Source organism: Pristiophorus japonicus, chromosome 30 (genome assembly GCF_044704955.1).
Source record: "Pristiophorus japonicus isolate sPriJap1 chromosome 30, sPriJap1.hap1, whole genome shotgun sequence".
Taxonomy (NCBI): domain Eukaryota; kingdom Metazoa; phylum Chordata; class Chondrichthyes; family Pristiophoridae; genus Pristiophorus; species Pristiophorus japonicus.
Genome location: NC_092006.1, coordinates 5,644,626 through 5,652,171, shown reverse-complemented (window position 1 = coordinate 5,652,171; position 7,546 = coordinate 5,644,626). Strand labels below are relative to the sequence as shown.

General features: G+C 47.5%; 1 long non-coding RNA gene across 1 annotated transcript; it reads right to left on the bottom strand.

Annotated features, from left to right (window-relative positions):
- Positions 1-4,192: 4,192 nt before the first annotated feature.
- On the bottom strand, positions 4,193-6,728 carry LOC139240272 (uncharacterized). Its single transcript, XR_011588704.1, has 3 exons — positions 6,616-6,728; positions 6,455-6,513; positions 4,193-4,256 (listed from the first exon to the last, which is right to left on the bottom strand). It is a non-coding gene; the product is annotated as an uncharacterized lncRNA (long non-coding RNA).
- Positions 6,729-7,546: the final 818 nt, after the last annotated feature.

Here is a 7,546-nt window from a genome sequence, read left to right as displayed (position 1 = left end):
CCCCCCCCCCGCCCCCGGCAACCAAATGTTAATTTGAACCACAATATTTAAAGTTTAATTTGTTTAAGTTAGTCAGGGGGGCCACTTGTATAATTTGTGTTTTTGGTGCTCTCAGGAAAAAAAAACCAAAAAACCAAGGGGACACTTTGGAGTGTGACCCTTTAAGCAGGGGTCACTGGTTTATAGATACAACGAAAATAGCTGTAAATTCCGCTGGGGGTGTGCAGTGAAAGTTCACCAGACTGATTCCCGGGATGTACAGGGCCTTGGTGAGGCCACACCTGGAATATTGTGTTCAGTTTTGGTCTCCTAATCATAGAAACATAGAAACATAGAAAATAGGTGCAGGAGTAGGCCATTCGGCCCTTCTAGCCTGCACCGCCATTCAATGAGTTCATGGCTGAACATGCAACTTCAGTACCCCATTCCTGCTTTCTCACCATACCCCTTGATTCCCCTAGTAGTAAGGACTTCATCCAACTCCTTTTTGAATATATTTAGTGAATTGGCCTCAACAACTTTCTGTGGTAGAGAATTCCACAGGTTCACCACTCTCTGGGTGAAGAAATTCCTCCTCATCTCGGTCCTAAATGGCTTCCCCCTTATCCTTAGACTGTGTCCCCTGGTTCTGGACTTCCCCAACATTGGGAACATTCTTCCTGCATCTAACCTGTCTAACCCCGTCAGAATTTTAAACGTTTCTATGAGGTCCCCTCTCATTCTTCTGAACTCCAGTGAATACAAGCCCAGTTGATCCAGTCTTTCTTGATAGGTCAGTCCCGCCATCCCGGGAATCAGTCTGGTGAACCTTCGCTGCACTCCCTCAATAGCAAGAATGTCCTTCCTCAGGTTAGGAGACCAAAACTGTACACAATACTCCAGGTGTGGCCTCACCAAGGCCCTGTACAATTGTAGCAACACCTCCCTGCCCCTGTACTCAAATCCCCTCGCTATGAAGGCCAACATGCTATTTGCTTTCTTAACCGCCTGCTGTACCTGCATGCCAACCTTCAATGACTGATGTACCATGACACCCAGGTCTCTTTGCACCTCCCCTTTTCCTAATCTGTCACCATTCAGATAATAGTCTGTCTCTCTGTTTTTACCACCAAAGTGGATAACCTCACATTTATCCACATTATACTTCATCTGCCATGCATGTGCCCACTCACCTAACCTATCCAAGTCGCTCTGCAGCCTCATAGCATCCTCCTCACAGCTCACACTGCCACCCAACTTAGTGTCATCCGCAAATTTGGAGATACTACATTTAATCTCCTCGTCTAAATCATTAATGTACAGTGTAAACAGCTGGGGCCCCAGCACAGAACCTTGCGGTACCCCACTAGTCACTGCCTGCCATTCTGAAAAGTCCCCATTTACTCCTACTCTTTGCTTCCTGTCTGACAACCAGTTCTCAATTCATGTCAGCACACTACCCCCAATCCCATGTGCTTTAACTTTGCACATTAATCTCTTGTGTGGGACCTTGTCGAAAGCCTTCTGAAAGTCCAAATATACCATATCAACTGGTTCTCCCTTGTCCACTCTACTGGAAACATCCTCAAAAAATTCCAGAAGATTTGTCAAGCATGATTTCCCTTTCACAAATCCATGCTGACTTGGACCTATCATATTACCTCTTTCCAAATGCGCTGCTATGACATTCTTAATAATTGATTCCATCATTTTACCCACTACCGATGTCAGGCAGACTGGTCTATAATTCCCTGTTTTCTCTCTCCCTCCTTTTTTAAAAAGTGGGGTTACATTGGCTACCCTCCACTCCATAGGAACTGATCCAGAGTCAATGGAATGTTGGAAAATGACTGTCAATGCATCCACTATTTTCAAGGCCACCTCCTTAAGTACTCTGGGATGCAGTCCATCAGGCCCTGGGGATTTATCGGCCTTCAATCCCATCAATTTCCCCAACACAGTTTCCCGACTAATAAGGATTTCCCTCAGTTCCTCCTCCTTACTAGACCCCCCGACCCCTTTTATATCCGGAAGGTTGTTTGTGTCCTCCTCAGTGAATACCGAACCAAAGTACTTGTTCAATTGGTCCGCCATTTCTTTGTTCCCCGTTATGACTTCCCCTGATTCTGACTGCAGGGGACCTACGTTTGTCTTTACTAACCTTTTTCTCTTTACATATCTATAGAAACTTTTGCAATCCGTCTTAATGTTCCCTGCAAGCTTCTTCTCGTACTCCATTTTCCCTGCCCTAATCAAACCCTTTTTTCTCCTCTGCTGAGTTCTAAATTTCTCCCAGTCCCTGGGTTCGCTGCTATTTCTGGCCAATTTGTATGCCACTTCCTTGGCTTTAATGCTATCCCTGATTTCCCTTGATAGCCACGGTTGAGCCACCTTCCCTTTTTTATTTTTACGCCAGACAGGAATGTACAATTGTTGTAGTTCATCCTTGCGGTCTCTAAATGTCTGCCATTGCCCATCCACAGTCAACCCCTTCATTATCATTCGCCAATCGATCCTAGCCAATTCACGCCTCATACCTTCAAAGTTACCCTTCTTTAAGTTCTGGACCATGGTCTCTGAATTAACTGTTTCATTCTCCATCCTAATGCAGAATTCCACCATATTATGGTCACTCTTCCCCAAGGGGCCTCGCACAACGAGATTGCTAATTAATCCTCTCTCATTACACAACACCCAGTCTAAGATGGCCTCCCCCCTAGTTGGTTCCTCGACATATTGGTCTAAAAAACCATCCCTTATGCACTCCAGGAAATCCTCCTCCACCGTATTGCTTCCAGTTTGGTTAACCCAATCTATGTGCATATTAAAGTCACCCATTATAACTGCTGCACCTTTATTGCACGCACCCCTAATTTCATGTTTGATGCCCTCCCCAACATCACTACTACTGTTTGGAGGTCTGTACACAACTCCCACTAACGTTTTTTGCCCTTTGGTATCCTGCAGCTCTACCCATATAGATTCCACATCATCCAAGCTAATGTCCTTCCGAACTATTGCCTTAATTTGCTCCTTAACCAGCAATGCTACCCCACCTCCTTTTCCTTTTATTCTATCTTTCCTGAATGTTGAATACCCCTGGATGTTGAGTTCCCAGCCCTGATCATAGTGGAGCCACGTCTCCGTAATCCCAATCACATCATATTTGTTAACATCTATTTGCACATCTGTCCTCTATCTGAGGAAGGACGTTCTTGCTATTGAGGGAGTGCAGTGAAGGTTCACCAGACTGATTCCCGGGATGTACAGGGCCTTGGTGAGGCCACACCTGGAATATTGTGTTCAGTTTTGGTCTCCTAATCTGAGGAAGGACGTTCTTGCTATTGAGGGGGTGCAGCGAAGGTTCACCAGACTGTTTCTCGGAATGGCTGGACTGACATATGAGGAGAGACTGGATCAACTGGGCCTATATTCACTGGAGTTTAGAAGAATGAGAGGGGATCTCATAGAAACATATAAAATTCTGACGGGATTAGACAGGTTAGATTCAGGAAGAATGTTCCCGATGTTGGGGAAGTCCAGAACCAGGGGTCACAGTCTAAGGATAAGGGGTAAGCCATTTAGGACCGAGATGAGGAGAAACTTCTTCACCCAGAGAGTTGTGAACCTGTGGAATTCTCTACCACAGAGAGTTGTTGAGGCCAGTTCGTTGGATATATTCAAGAGGGAGTTAGATGTAGCCCTTAGATACGGCTAAAGGGATCAAGGGGTATGGAGAGAAAGCAGGAAAGGGGTACTGAGGTGAATGATCAGCCATGATCATATTGAATGGTGGTGCAGGCTCGAAGGGCCGAATGGCCTGTTCTGCACCTATTTTCTATGTTTCTATGTGATCTAAAATGCACGTTCGTCCCTCTGACAGTTAAACTGAACACAAATCCTGAGATAATTGGCCCCTTTAGCAACAGTTATCATCGATTTCAACAATAAATTCCGCTTCTCTGTGTCTGATAACGGATGCATTCGAAGTGGGCATGAGGTTGTAAAGAGAATAAAATGTTTTTTATTGCAACGCTAATAAAGACAAGAATCAAAGATTGATCAAAACTACCGGCAGAGGAAAGTCACACTGGGAGTTCGGGGACATTGGAGTGAATGGTCACCGTGCACAGGTTGTGACTGAGGGCGCGGCGAGTGGGCGCTGTATTTCTCAAGGCCCCAACTCTTCCGATCCGGACCGGGAGGATATTGGCAAACCCTTCCCGCTCTCACGATGCGGTCTAATCCACAGCGAATGCCAGGTGCGCGTACATAGTCTGTGAAGGAACAACACGAGAAAACCGTTACCTTCCTGCTCAACTATATTGAAAAGAAATAGACGTGCATTTCTATAGCGCCCTTCACCACCACCGGTCGTCCCAAAGCGCCTTACAGCCAATGAAGTACTTTTTGAAGTGCAGTCACTGTTGTATTGTGGGAAACGCGGCAGCTCAATTTGCGCACAGCAAGCTCCCACACACAGCAATGTGATAATGACCCGGATCATCTGTTTTTAGTGATGTTGGTTGAGGGATAAATATTGGCCCCAGGACACCGGGGAGAACTCCCCCTGCTCTTCTTCCAATAGTGGCCCCGGGATCTTTTACAACCGAGAGGGCAGATGGTGCCTCGGTTTAACGTCTCAGCCGAAAGACGGTCCCTCCGACAGTGCGGTGTTCCCTCAGTACTGCTCCTCCGACAGTGCGGCGCTCCCTCAGTACTGCCTCTCCTCCAGCCCTACACCCCTCCCTATCTCTGCAACCTCCTCCAGCCTCTACATCCCTCCCTAACTCTGTAACCTCCTCCAGCCCCTACATCCCTCCCTATCTCTGTGACCTCCTTTAGCCCCTACACCCCTCCCTATCTCTGTAACCCCCTCCAACCCCTACACCCCTCCCTATCTCTGTAACCCCCTCCAACCCCTACACCCCTCCCTATCTCTGTAACCTGCTCCAGCCCCTACACCCCTCTCTATCTCTGTAATCTCCTCCAGCCCATACACCCCTCCTTATCTCTGTACTCTCCTCCAGCACCTACATCCCTCCCTATCTCCTACTGCTCCTCCAATTCTGCCCTCTTGACCATCCCTGATTATAATCGCTCCACCATCGGTGGCCGTGCCTTCAGCTGCCTGGGCCCCAAGCTCTGGAACTCCCTCCCTAAACCTCTCTGCCCCTCTCTCCTCCTTAAAACCTCCCTCCTCGGCCAAGCCTTTGCTCACCTGTCGTAATCTCTCCTCGTGGGGTTCGACCTTTAATTTTTGTCTGACTAATGCTCCTGTGAAGCGCCTTAGGACATCAAAGGCGCTATTTAAATGCAAGACATCACTGTTGCAAAGAGATTTAGATAGGTTAAGCGAATGGGCTAAGGTTTGGCAGATGGAATACAATGTCGGAAAGTGTGAGGTCATCCACCTTGGGAAAAAAAACAGTAAAAGGGAATATTATTTGAATGGGGAGAAATTACAACATGCTGCGGTGCAGAGGGACCTGGGGGTCCTTGTGCATGAATCCCAAAAAGTTAGTTTGCAGGTGCAGTAGGTAATCAGGAAGGCGAATGGAATGTTGGCCTTCATTGCGAGAGGGATGGAGTACAAAAGCAGGGAGGTCCTTCTGCAACTGTATAGGGTATTGGTGAGGCCGCACCTGTAGTACTGCGTGCAGTTTTGGTCACCTTACTTAAGGAAGGATATACTGGCTTTGGAGGGGGTACAGAGACGATTCACTAGGCTGATTCCGGTGATGAGGGGGTTACCTTATGATGATAGATTGAGTAGACTGGGTCTTTACTCGTTGGAGTTCAGAAGGATGAGGGGTGATCTTCTAGAAACATTTAAAATAATGAAAGGGATAGACAAGATAGAGGCAGAGAGTTTGTTTCCACTGGTCGGGGAGACTAGAACTAGGGGGCATAGCCTCAAAATACGGGGGAGCCAATTTAAAACCGAGTTGAGAAGGAATTTCTTCTCCCAGAGGGTTGTGAATCTGTGGAATTCTCTGCCCAAGGAAGCAGTTGAGGCTAGCTCATTGAATGCATTCAAGTCACAGATAGATAGATTTTTAACCAATAAGGGAATTAAGGGTTACGGGAGCGGGCGGGTAAGTGGAGCTGAGTCCACGGCCAGATCAGCCATGGTCTTGTTGAATGGCGGAGCAGGCTTGAGGGGCTAGATGGCCTACTCCTGTTCCTAATTCTTATGTTCTTATGTTCTTATGCAATTCATTGCAGGTGAATAGCTTTGGGTTGTTTCTGAGAGAGGCACAAGTGTATTAATGTGAATGTCTCATTGAAGTTACTGACAACGGACATGTCCATGGACACCAATGAAACACTTGACACCAGTATAGAATCTTACAGCACAGAAGGAGGCTAGTTGGCCCTTCGAGCTTGTGTCGGCTCTTTGAAAGCATGATCCAATTAGTCCCGCTCCCCGCTCTTTAATGAAAATAACATCTCCCATCTTTGTGGCACCTACCTCCTCTTCTGCTTTCTTTATTCTTGAAGCGGTACCTCGGTCAGTCGTGGCTGCACTCTCTAGGTTTAAGAAGATGACTGGCGTTAATGTCCAGGCCGGCACGCCAAAGGGAGAGGTTCAGCTAAAGGCGAAATTGAGGGTTTGGCTCAGACGGGCAGTACCTGGTTGGCGAGTCTTGCCACGCCGTGCCACCGCGACACCGATCAACCCCATCACAAGAGGAGCCATCGCCAGGCTGGCATAAAGCGCGAAGCGGCAGGTCGAGCTGTGAAGGGGCTCTGAACGGCAGAAAGACAACTCTTGTGAAATGAGCGAAACACAAAATAATTCAGTCAAATTCTGAAACCTCGTCCGCTGAGGGTTTGAAGCTGGTTTTTGGCCCGAATCATCAAAGACATGGTGACGAACTATGAACTGTCTCAACGTAAGTGGCTGTGATCTCTGCGCTCTTCCAATCCTGGCCTCTTGAGCATTCCCCCCGATTTCTATCGCTCCACCATTGGTGGCCGTGCCTTCAGCTGCCTGGGGCCCCAAGCTCTGGAACTCTCTCCCTAAACCTCTCCGCCTCTCCTCCTTCTGTAAAACCTCCCTCTTTGACCAAGCTTTTGGTCAACTGTTCTAATATCTCCTTATATAAATTCAAGTACCCCGTAAGCCAGTTTAACCAGCTCGCCAACCTGCCCTTCCCACATTTACAGGTTTGTGTATATGGTCTCTCTCTGTCTCGCTGTTTTCCAAACTCATGTCATTTATAAAATACTACTTTTCCATACTAGTGCTCCCAATATACAACAACTTATATTTATATAGCGCCTGTAACGTAGTAAATCGCAAGTGAAGAACGTTCTCCCCATCTTAGTCTTAAATGGCCAACCCCTTACCCTGAGACTGTGTGACCCCTGGTTCTAGACTCCCCAGCCCCGGGGGGAAACACCCTCCCTGCATCCACCCTGTCAATCCCCCTCAGAGTCTTGTACGTTTCAATGAGATCACCTCTCCTTCTTCGAAACTCCATAAGAACATAAGAAATAGGAGCAGGAGTCGGCCATTCGGCCCCTCGAGCCTGCTCCGCCATTCAATACGATCATGGCT